This window comes from Coloeus monedula, assembly GCF_965178545.1.
Source record: "Coloeus monedula genome assembly, chromosome: 6".
Taxonomy (NCBI): Eukaryota; Metazoa; Chordata; class Aves; order Passeriformes; family Corvidae; genus Coloeus; species Coloeus monedula.
In genome coordinates this window covers 29,700,286-29,714,428 of record NC_138786.1, presented here as the reverse complement: position 1 = coordinate 29,714,428, position 14,143 = coordinate 29,700,286, and positions in this window count along the sequence as shown.

Sequence of the window (14,143 nt, the reverse complement as noted above, 5' to 3'; positions counted from 1 at the left end):
GTAGGCAATGCTGGAGGACCTGTCTGGTCCTGAACTGACTGCCTATTACCTATTAGGGAAGCAACCCCCAGAACAACGACTTCCTGACCAGGCAAGCTGGAGATAGAGGGTTTCTGCTCTGAGTGATCACTGGAGCTTGAAGAGCTAAGAAACCAAGAGAGCCGCTGGTCATTCCACAAGGGACAGCAAATGCCTTTTTACCATCAGTTTCCTCTGCCTGCTTCTCCAGTGTGTGTTATTGGTCTCCAGTGAGAGCTCACATGCTCCCAGTCTAATGTCAATGAAAACTGTTTCTAAACATCCTCTTGATGAAAGCACAGAGCACCCTATGTACCCCCTGCAGAGCTGTCCCAGTGCCAGAGGAGAAGGCTGTGGGCTACCACAGAGCGCTGAACGGACTGTGAAAGCATGGTGTACAGTGTGAGGGAAAAACTGTGAAATAATTCATTAAAGGCAAATAAAAATTATTCATAGGCAACAAGTCCAGGCATTGCTTTTCAAAAGAGCCTCTTGGGTTCCCTGTGTCCAGACAGACAACATTATCTAGTAGGGGGGCAGCAGGGAGTGGGGAACAAGGGATGTCTCTTTGCTTACCTTGGCTCTGCCAATGCCTTGCTGTGTGATCTTGGGCAAGTCACTTAGCCTCTCGGTGCCTCGGTTTCCCTATCTGTACACTAGGGATAATAATACTTCCCTACCTCGCAGGGGTGTTGTGAGGATGTATTAGTTAATGTTTGTAAGTAACAGTACAGTGATGTTCAGTGCTAAGTATTATTAGTACATTGGATTGAGGTCTTGATTCTCCCACCTTGTGTTGGTGCTTCCTGTGTCCTGTTTTTTTTCTTTTGTAGGAGAGTGTGGTGCTGACAACAGGGCAGGACCAACAGCTTTGGAGCCTATTTTGGCAGCCCAGAGGGCCTGTTTAGACCTCCAGCAGTGTGACCTTTTCTAAGAGCTGTCTCCTTGGCTCAAAGGTCCTTTCTGAAACTGCCAGTAATGGGATCAGTAAGTGCCACAAACACGTTCTCAGTGTGACTTGCCCCAGCAGCGGCCCACAGGGACATGTTCCCAGATGCAGGATATATATGTATAGTCTCATCCCATGGTGGTCAGTGTCAAGTGAGTGTAGCCAGAGTTACTTCACTTGGCCGTCAGCTGAAACACAGAAACTGAAACAGCTGAACAGACAAAAGTTTGGCCAAGTGCTGTGTGCTTTGGTCCCAGCAGACATGGTATCTACAGACAGTTGGCTATGGCATCCCACATTCCAGCTGTGGTATCTAGCCACATTTTTCTCCAGCCAAAATTTAAGAGAGTTGTTAGAGAAACATCAAGAGAAAAGGCAAATTGAATATAAGCCAACAGTGTGCCCTGGCAGCCAGGAGGGCCAACCATGTCCTGGGGGGCATTGGGCACAGCATTGTCAGCCAGGCAAGGGAGGGGATCGTCCCACTCTGCTCTGCACTGGGATAACCTCACCTCGAGTGCTGGGGGCAGTTTTGGGTGCCACAATAAAAAAAAAGATAAAAAGCTCTAAGAAAGTGTCCAAAGGACGGCTACGAAGATGGTGAAGGGCCTTGAGGGGAAGCTCTGTAAGGAGTAGTTGAGGTCACTTTGTCTGTTCAGCCTGGAGTAGAGGAGACTGCGGGGAGACCTCACTGTAGTCTTCAACATCCTCATGAGAGGAAGGAGAGAGGCAGGCACTGATCTCTTTTCTCTGGTGACCAGTGACAGGACCCAAGGCAACAGCATGAAGCTGTGCCAGGAGAGGTTTAAGTTGGATATTAGGAAAAGGTTCTTCACCCAGAGAGGGTGGTTGAGCACTGGAACAGGCTCAACTGGAACAGGGAAGTGGTCACAGCACCACCCTGACAGAGTTTAAGAAGTGTTTGGACAATGTTCTCAGGCACCTGCTGTGTCTCTTGGGGTGTCCCCGTGCAGGGCCAGGAGTTGGACTTGATGATCTTTGTGGGTGCCTTCCAGCTCAGGATATTTATGATTCTGTGATTTTATGAAATCTCTGTAATTGTCTCTGAAAAAACTTCAGTCATATTCTTTAGTACAGGAACACATCCAGCTCACATTGGGGCTGGGGAAGAGACCATCTAAAAGTCGCATATAAGTCTCTGAAATAAGGCAGACCTACCTCAATTGCGTAAAACTTAGATCAGCTGGGATGGCACCAGAATGTTCCTCAGGTGGGTGGTAGAGAGCAGCTGCTTCCCAAAATTGGGAACACAGTGTGCGGCTGCTGTAAAGGAAAGAGCTGCTGGAGGCAGCATAGTCACCTTCTTCAGATGGCCCTTGGTTCACACATCTGGGTCAGAAATAGGAAGCACCCCTGCCCATCACTGCAGATATCTAAGTGATAAATGGAACTACAGCTGCTAGGAAGACGATTTAAAGACAGGGAGGACAAATGAGGGAAATTCTGTAAGTGGCTGTTAACCAGACCAGAAAATAAGGTTCAGCAGAGATGTGCTTGGGTGCATGTAAGGTGTACCTAGTACTGCATAAAAGACAGAGTTAATAAGGTTCTGGTTCTCAGGCGCATGCAGTCCTTTATATCCTAAATATATCACAGCACAAAAAATTCAAATAGAGGTGACTCTCCCCTTCTTCATATTGCTCATGACAGTTCATCCCACAGCCACATGTGTCTGTTCACTAGGAATGATATGAGGATTCATCCTGCAGGCAATGCACGAGAAGAGGACACCACCCATGCAAACAGTCTCTGCCCCAGGAAAGCTCAGGCCAGCAGAGACAGGCTTGTTACTCATGACCTTAATGTAAGAGAAAGGGCATTCTCCAGCCACTGGAGATGTAGGGCCATGACTGTCATTTTGTCTGGGAACAATTTTAGCCCTCACAATGGCTTCACTGACGTACTGTCACTGCATCAGTGCCATGTATATATTAATACAAAAAGGGCACAGCAGACTCCAGTCTCCTCAGTTTTCAGCATCTTTCCCTCCAGGAGCACTGCAGAAGGTGGGGGAGAGGGAAGGTTTTGAATGTGCATAAGAAAAAGATCTCAGAGAGCCTTCGGGTGCTACACAACAACCTATTTTCTTCAGAAAACTGTTGTCCTTACATACACTGACAGCCAAGCACCTGTAAGCAGTGACACACACCAGAGGCTGGAAGAAGGAAGCCACCAAAGAGAAAACAGAGTTGAGGACTGTTTCGTGCAGTGACACTGAGTTTGAGAGAATTATGGACAAAAGTCCAGGTTAGGGGCCCTCCGCATGCAAGGAAAGACACAGCAGCAATGCCACAAGGCCACCAGAATTTCTGTGGACTGCACTCTCCAAGTAGTAGGCAGTTCTGCTATGCAGTCTAATTGGAAGGATATGCAGACACATCACCTCTACTGTGTGTGTGTCAGGGGCATACGAAAGAGCCTTTGAAACATTCTAAAATGCTTTGTCTTCTGCAAAAAGAAAGAAGGCATATTTCACATCCAGCACATCAAGGAGCTCTTCAGCTCTAGAGAAGCAAGGCCCTAAGACTACAGGCAAGTTTATCTCATGATCACTGTTGAATTTAACATCTAAGGGAGAAGCTTGTAGTTTTGTCCAAGAACTGTCTTAACAGGAAGTGGAAGAGTGGAAGACTGAAATAAAAATCAGGTGGAGAGGGGAGAATCTAGTATCAAGTCCCCAATAAAGAGGTCTACATATACAACAAGGCCTTCAGAATCTATAGCAAAATAGAGTATACACCTTTTCCAGTGAGTGGTCCTTAGCAGCCAAGATGTGGAGGTGTGGGGAGAGGCCACCCAATTCCACCCAAGTTACATGGACCTTGTTGTAGGGAGTTGGAGACACACTACTGGAGGTAGCCATGTCCACTACAAGTCAATGGTATGTTTCTGCAGAGCAGTCAAGTAGCAATGTTAAGATACACATCCTGGAACCCCAAAAAAGCAAACAAAGCTTTAGCTCAACCAGGTGATGTATCTGTATGTCAACAACCAGTACACAGGGGAATGAATACAGGCCCCTGCCTGTACCCAGCAGGGCTAAAATGTCCTCAGTGCAATGAGAAGTGAGCCCATTCATCCATCACATGGTAAAACAGCAGGAACAAAATGGCAGGTGCCAGACAGAGCAGTAGGACAGCAAGCAGGAACTGAGGATGAAAGAAGAGAGGGATGAGATGATCATGGGATGCAAAATATGAGCCAAACCCAGGTTCATAGGCAGAATGATAACTGAACTAGAAAAAAAACTGACCAAAGGCTTAGACACACTATTTGCAGTTCATAACAACACCCAGTTTTGGCAGGATACACAGCAGGGAAAAAAGGCAGCAAGATTAGATGTGATTTTTCCAGTTGGAGGGGGCAAAAGAGGGGCAGGCTTCCTTCCTGCAGCACAATCATTTTTAAAAGTGCAAGGAGAGGACAAACAGATGCTCGCTGTGGAATTTTTCCAAATATGTGTTAACAGTTGCTGTTAGCAAAAGTGGCTTGAACAGGGTGGAGAAGTCTTTGTTTAAATTAGGGAGAAGGTATGACTAGTTTCCGGGAACTGATGGGAAGGCAAAGGTCTGGATATTCTTGCTTGCTAGTGAAATCCAGGAGCCTCTAAGATGAAAAGGAGGGTCTTGAATGCAGAGCAACCCCTTTAGCTGAGCATCTCCATTTAGCTTCCCCAGCATTCCTCTGCAAGCCTTATCTGTGTAAATGTTGTCCCCAAAATACAGCCAGCCCAGGAGTGGCTGTATTCCCATGCTTCACATAACATCTCCAGAGGGCTTGTCTGCACTGTTTTCTTTATGCTCAGTCCCTTGATGATACCCTTTTGATTTGCTTTTTCTTAGGAGCAGGAGAAGGGAAGGGGGAGGGTATGCGCTGGGTGAAGGTGAAATCAAACCAAATTCACACAGGACCTGCTGACTATCCCTCTTCTCTGGTTGTTTATTCACCTTTCCTCCTGCACCCTGAAGGACACTGATGTTCTTTCCAAGTTTCTATGGTGAAACTTCCTATCTTCACAGTAGTTTAGAGGCTTGAGCAGGAGTTACTTAAACAAGGAGGAACAGTGGTGGGCTAATGTGCCCCCCAGGTGGGATGCTTGGGAGGGTGCAGTAAATGAACAGTTTTCTTAATACTATATTTGCATAATTATAATTGCATAATTATATTTGCATAACCAATTACTAAGATCACTGCAGCTGGTAAGAGGTGGGTTCCAGAGGTTGTTCTTTAGGAGTTCCTTGGTTACTAAGGTGCCACAGGGTGTACCATCTCCCCAACAACAGCCTCAATGCTGCCTCAGTGAGGGTGATGAAAAGACAAGGCACTGTCCTGGCCCCTCCCACAACTGCAATTGAAGGAAGGTAAATTCATGGATATATAAGAACATGAGAGGAAAACTCTGGCAATATGTAACTTTCGAGGCAGTTAGCAGCCTGTGAGATGGAAGGGCATGTAAGTGGTCCCACAGATGTAGGGAGGGGAAAACCTTCCCTCTCCTTTGCTTCCCATAGACAGATGCTGCCTCTTGTCACAGCACAGGTCAGCTCAAACTCTGTTCAACCCAGAGAACTGTGCCTACAGCAATTCTTTCCAGTAGCAGTTACGGTCTGGAATCGGGAAATAAATAGACTGTGTAGTACCCAGGAAAGTACCTTCTTACTGTACCTTCATGCTCACTCCTTATCCTTTGGAAAGCACCTGTTGTTGCATGACAAACAAGGGGGCACATATGGCACTATTCAGCCATGGCCGTGGTGAATGAAGCTGCTCTCCAAGAGAGGCTTCACAGGCCCTACCACAGCCTCCTTTCTTCCTTTATTACCAGCCAAGTCTTATACACAGCAGCAGCTCTGCAAAACCAACTTCCACAGCTTTTCCTTCCAGAGGGCTCCCCTTCACCGCATTTTGCCTGCAGGGAACATGAGCCTGTGCCAGCTGGTAGCCACCTCTGGCAACTCCCCATCACTGGTTAGGAAATAATTTGTAATGCAGCCAGGTGGAACTGTAAGGGCATCATGAAATAAAAAGAGGAATTTGGATAGGGCTTTGGGGCCAACACAGATTCTCATACAAGTAGTGCCACCAGATCTTCAGTGATTCCATGTGCTCAGCTGCAGAATGCCCAGGACCACTGTATATCCATACAAAGGGCACTCAGAGAGCTCCCTGTCATGCTCCACAGCCTACAGGGGAGATGGCAAATGAGCTCAGAGGAAGGGTGAATCACGCATGTACCCTCTGCGTTGGACTATTTTCTCCTCAGAGCTGAGCTAACAGAAGCATATGAGCATATGTTCTCTTGTCTATTGTCAGAGCTTCAAATCAAAACTGTGATTAATCTGAAACTGTACATTTTTGGTATTAGACCCCAGCTTACCTCAGTACTGTAAAGATTTGGTGTTAACTTTGTGTTATGTTGACATCTAAAATCCAAAATATGAGCACTGAAGATGACAGAACAGCTTTCTATAAAGAATTCTGCCAAGAAAAAAATCACTTCAAAACAAAAGGAAAAATACCTGGTTACTAATAACAGAACTGATATTTAATATTAAATCATCTCGACCAGTGATTTTTTTCCCAGCATTTAGGGAGGTACTCCTCAGTCTATGCATATGTGAATGTGCGTGTGGGTGGGCACACAAGGGGATCATGGGGTGCAGCCCTAGGGGCAGAAGTGTACAAGACAGAGCTGGACCTGACCACATCCTGCTTCCCAGTCCATGCCACAGTCGGACCTGCTCCACCTCAGCCAGTCCTGACACGTTCTTCCCAACTACTTTACTCTCTTGAAATGAGAGCAGGGCAAATGCTTGGTTGTCAATTACTGCTGTTACCAGTTCCCAGTTCTGCAGACTTTTCTCTGGCCATGAATCTGCTGTGAACATAACAGCTTACACATGCTCCCCATGGAGAGAGAGGAAGGAGAAGGTATTCCAAGGGAAGCAAGAGCTTCATTGAATGTGAAAGCCAGCCTAAGTGAAAACTCTCATGACAAATCAATAAAAGCATATGCAATTCGGAGTCTGGGATTCTGTTTGAGCAAGAACACAGAATGAGAGTATCTCAAAGGACAGTTTAGGTGGGAAAAGGAACAAAGGAGAAAGAGACATAGATATCCTTACCTGAAAGTCTGGAGGACCTGGCAGGAGCTCTTACTCCAGGGCAGAGGAGGAGTTTTTGGAATGGGAGACACAAGGGGTGAAATGCAAGAGGAAATAGAAAAATGGAATGTAGAAGAAAAATTTAAAGATAGAGCTGATAGCAAGTCTTCCCATCCCAGTAGGACTTGGGCATCTGGGTAACCAGACCCTACAATAGCTCTGACTCTGGAGACAAAGGGAGGAAGATTGAGGCCAGTATCATCCTGAGGACACAAGGAGGAGACCTCAGGAGTGGCTGTCTGCTGGATCTTTAAATGCTGATCCCTTTCTTTTGCCTTTGTATTGCTTTCAGTATCATGAGCCAAGAGACAGCCCAAATGCCTTATCCTGATGTATTTCTTAACACATGACAGCAGCATCACGGCTGGGGGGACAGGGACAACAGGGTCATCATTTTAGGACCTACATTAGCTGGAAGTGGTAAGCCACCTTCAATATGTTTTTTAGGGACAGAGTTATTCTGAGCCCTGAAACAATGCAAATGACAGTTTTTTTCCAAGGCTGATATTTTCTTGGTAACTTCAAATTCCAGCCCTTACGCCAAAGTTGTCCATAAAAGCAGGCTGCTCTTCCAGTTTGGTGCGGGGAGCTTTTGCTGTCAGTGCTTCTACTTAAGCAGTGGTCCAAACTCAGATGTAGTTGCACCTGGTTCCTCCTGCAGCAGCATCTTTAACTCATGTTGTAAATAGAAACTGTTGTTGAGCATGTGATACTAAAATTAAAATGTGTTTTAATGGCCACTAGAGAAAAGTACATATTCAGATTATCCAGGATAAAACAGATTGACTGTTTCTCTGATTTTGCTTAGAAAAGACAGCTGGAGAATTTACAGTTGGGAACAAAGGATTTTCACTTTCTTAACCAACAGTGGATGGTTGGCAGCCAGTCTGGCTGCCAGTGTTATTCTCATTTTGTGATGGCAGCCCCAAGAAAGCTTAGCATGGCCTGGAACAGCCTCAGGGGAAAGTCATGTGCAGGATGGACTGTCTTTTTTGGCTCCCTGAAAACAGCAGGTGATAGAGCTACAGCCTCTGCAGGCTTCCTCCACTTCACACAGCAGCAGTACTGGGTTGCAGCAGAACTTCTGGTCGCAGATAAACCCCCAGCTGTTTCATATTACCTCCTACAAACATCTGGTTAGAGAAATGGCCATATACAAATGCCATATTCCTCACTCAGAGGTGGTCTCCCGCATTTTGCTGGGGCTGAATTAGATCCAAACTAACAGCTTGCTGAATTCAGTAGGTTGTCTTTGAGGCTCAGCTGCCTCTTGGCAGGCTCTGAGCATTGACTCAGGGAGAGCATATGAGCCCAAGGACACAAGCCAAGATGCCAGCCCTTTCATGGGGTCCTTTTGGATGGCCTCGAGATATGGGGGCTGAGCCTGGCTGCTCACAAAAAGCCAGGTCTTGGCATCAGCTGAGCAGAACAGATGTGTGACCCTTTCCTGGTCCAGAGGCCAGGCCTTCACAGCAGCTCCCCAAGCTGCAGAGGGGGTGTCACAGAGCCAGGGCTGATGGCTGACTGGCTTATCCCCACTGCTAACAACCCTCACAGGTTTTGACTATTCCAGTCTTTGGTGCTGGGACTGCACTGTCACCCTGAGGTAGAGGTAGGTCTTGGTTTCTAAAAGCCCTTTAAAACCTCAGGAGTAAGGACTCTAAACATCAGCAAATAAACTGTAAAAATCCATTAGGTGTTTTTGGAGCTCAGAAGGGCTCAGTTTATCACTTCTTAATGTTTGTGGCAGACAAGCCTGCCTGCTGTTGTGCCACACAGGCCTCGGCTTCCATATAAACACAGAAAAATAGTTACTTAGTCAGTGGCCCAGCAAAATGGGAGGGGCTGAGCAAGAGAAAAGCTTGCCTTGAGCATCACCAAACCAACATGTCACAGCAACCCAAACTCAAATTATCACCTCAATCTGGCAAGCTCAAGGTGCTGTTCAACACCAGCACCAGGCTGTCAGTCTGGGAGATTTGACTGATGTCTGGAAAATTATTTCCACATGAGAGAAGATGAAAAGCTGTACACAGGAAGAGGGTCTGAATCTGCATTTTACAGGTAACTAGCATAGCTTGACTCTCAGATCAGTGGTTGGGAATACAACACTCTCAGTTAGGAAAATCGTGTAACTTACAGCATAGACAGTGTGCTGGTTTTAGCTGGGGTAGAGTTAATTTTCTTCATAGTGGCTGGTATGGGGACATGTTTTGCATTTGTGCTGAACACAGGGGTTGATGGTATAGAGATGGTTTTGTTATTGCTGAGCAGGGCTTGCACAGAGCCAAGGCCTTTTCTGCTTTTTGTACAGCCATGCTGGTGAGGAAGCTGGGAGGGGTCACAGCCAGGACCGGTGACCCCAACTGACCAAAGGGACATTCCAGACCATATGGCATCATGCTCAGTATACAAAGTTGGGGGAAGAAGGGGGGACATTACAAGTGATGGTGTTTGTCTTCCCAAGGCACTGTTGTGTGTGATGGGGCTCTGCTCTCCTGGAGATGGCTGAACACCTGTCTGCCCATGGGAAGTGCTGAGTTAATTCCCTGTTTTGCTCTGCTTGTGTGAACAGCTTCTGCTTTCCCTGTTGAACTGTCTTTATCTCAACCCACGAGTTTTCTACCTTTTACCCTTCCAATTCTCTCCCCGATCCACTGGTGGGGGAGTGAGCAAGCGGCTGCCTGGGGCTTGGCTGCTGGCTGGGGTTAAACCACGACACACAGTCAAAATTCAAATCAACAGAAAAAGGAAGAACCCCACAGTATCATCAATACTGGTTCCACTTCTCAAGCAATGAATCTTCTAAGGCATATGCTGTCTTTGAGAGATATCCCTCTTATTTTCAGTGTCCTGGGACAGCCATGTCCCACTCCACCTGTTATTAGTCTACAGACTGATGTGGAGCTCTAGGGATCCCAGATGTTTACATCTTTGTGATGTCAGATGGACTCAACTAATGAAAGATGGCTGTCTAAGAAAAGATTAGATCTCTCCTTTTCACTCTTCAGCAGTATAAACACAAAGTCCCTGCAGGGACTTCACAGCTCTGTTCATGATAAGCAAGCCAAACCAAGCTGTGTCATCTCATACTATATATCTGAGGAAGTACCAGCTCTGAAAATAGGACCTGAAAAGATCCTCAAGAGAGCCCAATTACCTTAAGGCAATTAGGTCAGATCAAGTTAAACTGCTCCTGAGAGATGTTTATCTAACCTTTTCTCAAAAGCCTCCTATGAGAGAATATCCCTGCCTTCATAGATGAAAAGTTCAGAGACTTCTTACTACAGCTTTAATTGTCTCCTCTGGAGTGATTTAAACCAATTACTTCTTGTTTCAGCTACAGTAGATATGATCAAAAAGTTAGTCTCTCTTTGCAGTAAGTTATTATGTTGGTGAAAGGCTCTTCTCTAGGACTGATCTTTCAGCTTCCATCAACACTTCTTCAACTCAGCAAGTTTTCTGTCTCCTTGCTTGTCCTCCTCATTCTCCTCTGCATTTCTTCCAGGTGGTTTACATCTTTATTGGAGGGCAGTGTTGAAAGCAGGACAGTTCTCTAGCTATGGCCTTCCAGCACAAGACAGAGTAGAAACATTATTTCAAAAGTCCTATATATGTTAGGCCTACTTACATATTTGCTGCACTAGCAAGACATTATTTACTCATGTTCAGGTCTCACCCCAGACTGCTTTGAATCGTTCCAGTTTTTCTTCTATGTTGTCATCATGTCCTTTTGTATTTCTGCAGCCAACATTCCTTACTGAATTGCATCCCATGTGGCTGAGAAACAGTCGGATTCCACAAAATCAGACATCACAATTCCTTTTCCATAGAAAGAACAGATCTGCATGTCTGCTTTTAAAGGATGCATGTGGCCAAATTTTAAGAAGAAGCAAAAGTAAGGTTCAGCATAAAGTACCAGGTTTTGGGTGGAGAAAAATCAATATACTTGTTCCACTTCTGTAGCATTGTTAACAAGTTCTACTGCACGAGCTCAGCAGTACTTTAGCAGCTATGAAAAACACTTAGAGCTGAGAGTCACAGGCTGTTGGGAGCATCACTCACAGTGTCTTTCATCATGCAAAGCAACTCCTTGCTCCTTTAAATTATGTTGCAGAGTCAGGCACACTCAGATCATCCAAAATAAGCAGGATTAATAATGCCTGAGCAAGATAGGAACACTGAAGAACAAATGGCACAAAAATCAAGTGTTGCTCACCACACCTTGCAAGCTCCTTCCCCAGCTTACCCCAGTCAGACAGAAGATTCATGTTTCTTTCAAAACTTTCTAAGCAAAGGTCACAGGCAGTACAGCCCATAGATTTGAATTACCATATCTCCTGTCTTGGTTTTTTAGCAGCTCATGTGCCTGACCATGAACAGAAAACCAGGTGATGCTCAGCAGAAATGAAAATTGAGGATGAAAGATAGAGAAAAGAAAAAAAAGGAAGAAAATGCTAGTTGAAGTTTGCCCAGATTTCAGTGAAGATTATGGCTTGGCTTCTCTTCATAGATTTTTTATTCTTTACTCACAGGTAGTGAGTAGCTCAGTGACATCCAGAAAGACATTTTGATTGTTTGACTTGCTGTTTGCTCTTTCCTAGCAAGACAAAGCGTGAGCAGCCAAGGACTTGGCTTGGTAGGTCATGGGTTGGAATGCACACATTCCAGTGTTTCTATCTTTAATCAACACATAAGAAACAAATATCAGTATCTCCCCAAGGCATTGAAGGAAATTATGCTAATTAAAGTAGCTGAGGATCTGACAGATTGGGTACAGCGCTGAAAAGTGGCTTGGAGGGGAAGACAAGTTGTGTAGAGCAGTAGAGGCTGGACTTCTCTCCTAGTTCTGCACTCTCTCTTTCACTTAGCCCACGTCAGAGATTTGTGCTGAGCCCCATTTCTCACTTCGTTGAACAAGCCCCATCTTCTGTTGCAGAGTGTGGAAGAACTCGACAAATAACATTTCCAGCTGTAGTGGGTTTGAAGGGACTCTATGAACATGAAGTATTACTGCTGCTGTTGTTAGGATTAAGAACAGAGTCTGCTGCTGAATAATTCATTTGATATGAAGAACAGCCAGTAAGTTGTTGAACAAAAGTGATGTACAATGAGACATAATCACAGAGTGGCTGAGGAGAGCAGGATGCAGATGGAGCTCTCAGGTTGGCTGGCGGTGAGATCAGACCATGGACAAGCACGGATGCATGTCGGGTTGTGTACTTCCTTTTCTGAATTATTGTATCGCTTTGCCTTTAACTTTCGGGACACTCAAGGACTACCTCATTTGGAGGGCCCATCTCTGGTGGAGAAAGAGGATTCAGTATCCCCAGTTTTTTTAGTACTTACCATTACTGATAAAGCTCTAGAAGCAGTAAGTACTGCTGACTGGGAGGCACATCAATACCGGTTTTCTTGACAGGAGGAAGGGGCAGAGCTGCTAATTCCCCACAGATGTGTCATGTTGTGGACACCAAAACTTTCTGCAGCAGATTTTAAAAATTGGAAGGAGATTCTCTGCCTCAGACTGCTGGTTGAAAAAAGATACCAGCATTCACAGAGCCCAGCCTGCAGTGTGGGAGATTTAGACCATCTCGGTTCTTCATCAAATCACACAGGAAAAGCTTCCTCTGCCTTGGCTTAGGAAGAAAATGAATTCCTCTCTACTCTGCTTTCTTTAGCCCCCACCTGAAGTACTGCATCCAGCTCTGGGGTCCCCAATGTAAGAAGGACATGGACCTGTTGGAGCAGGTCCAGAGGAGAGCCATGAAGATGACCAGAAGGCTGGAGCATCAGCAAAAAACAGGCACTAAATCAAAAACTAAACCAGAAACAGAGACCTCCTTCAGCCAATTTGTCATCAGAGTTAAACAAAAAGCCAGAACTTCCAGATACTACTGACAGATTCAAGCCTGGCTTGAGAGACTGAAAGACAAAATCCCTCCTGTATCCCAAGTCTCTGGCTATTCTGACCTGTGAGCCAGATTCAAGGGATGGGGAACATGGAAGATATGGATGGCTTGGAGCCAGAGTGAGAAAGGGGAACATGAGAAGAGGTTTTATCATGCATTTCCTTTATAATAGCCAAAATACCCTCCTGTTCTTTCTCATATATCCTAGAGAGAGCACAACTGAAGTGTGAAGAATTGTTTAATGGATTTAGTAATAGTATTGATCTTCTGTCATTTAAAATGGGACTCAGGGCTTAATCAGGTCTGTAGAAGTGTCTCATTATTTACTTTACCAAAGAAAAGGATTAGATATCAGAGAAAGAAAAGGCCCTTCTGCAGGTATGGGTTTGCTCTGCAGGAAGAAAATCCATTCCATTTACTCTTACCTGCGTATGTGTTTAAATGGGAAAGAATCCAAATGACTCTCTGAGGGATTCTGCCTGGAGGAATCAGTAGAGTAGCAATAAACAGGTAGACTCAGCAACACAGCAAACTGACTCAGCTTTCCAACACCCTGACTTAGCTCCATTATCTGGTCACATAAGCATTGACAGCAGAAATTGTATTGTTCAATCTGTCTCTGTCACCAACAAGTTTTCACCTTCCGAGGTACCATCCTGCCACCATCACCTTCTGAGATACAAAGTGAGAAAGAGTAAACCAGAAACCCTCTGATGGCATTTTTATAGTCCCCTTTGAGACAAAAGAAAATTGGCTTATCACACCATTGCCTGTAATGCCCCTGCCTCAGGAAACACTATGACAGTTTAATTTCCTTGACACCTGAACCCAAGTTAACTTCTCAATCTGTCTTCCAGGGTGGTTGCAGATGAGACAGGCCATTTTGTACCTGCGTTGTGGCGCTACTGAAGCTATGCAGACATGGAGTAGCAGCTGTAGAACTGCCTACTCAGAACTAGTTGGGCATATCAGCAGAGCAAAATATTTCAGGTTGAACACAAACATTGACTTTGCAGTGAGATTTCTTTTGCAATGATATTTTTTTCATGTTAACATCCCAGATATTATCAGTATGTTCT